Genomic DNA, 336 nt, shown 5'->3' on the forward strand with positions numbered 1-336 from the left:
GGGGGGGGGTAGGGTGGTTTAACTCATGGCACTTTACGGTAAGCACCATAAGCTACAGGAGGACCCTAAAGTCTGTCTGCGCCCCTAGTGATGAGGACATCCAGCTGGAAGGGAGGAGTTCTTTCTTCCAGTCCCTCCTGCCAGGCTTGTTTAGGCATTTTACATGAAAGAGTCATTGGTTAAAATGCATTAACAGCATTGGGAGCAGTGAGCAAAACCCAGGATTAGCTAGCTTTCTTTTAGGACAGTGCCTACCTTATTGGGCCACAGAGCCAGGTTCTCTCTAATTTGCAGGGCTGCTCATGTAAATCTTCCACTCTTAGCTGCAAACTTGCC

General features: G+C 48.8%; 1 protein-coding gene across 2 annotated transcripts in view; it reads right to left on the bottom strand.

Annotated features, from left to right (window-relative positions):
* MAS1 (MAS1 proto-oncogene, G protein-coupled receptor) overlaps positions 1 to 336 on the bottom strand; it is a 15,811-nt gene that overhangs the window by 3,232 nt on the left and 12,243 nt on the right. The gene's annotated exons all lie outside the window — the stretch shown is intronic.

Source organism: Alligator sinensis, unplaced genomic scaffold (genome assembly GCF_000455745.1).
Source record: "Alligator sinensis unplaced genomic scaffold, ASM45574v1 scaffold682_1, whole genome shotgun sequence".
NCBI classification, from domain to species: Eukaryota; Metazoa; Chordata; order Crocodylia; family Alligatoridae; genus Alligator; species Alligator sinensis.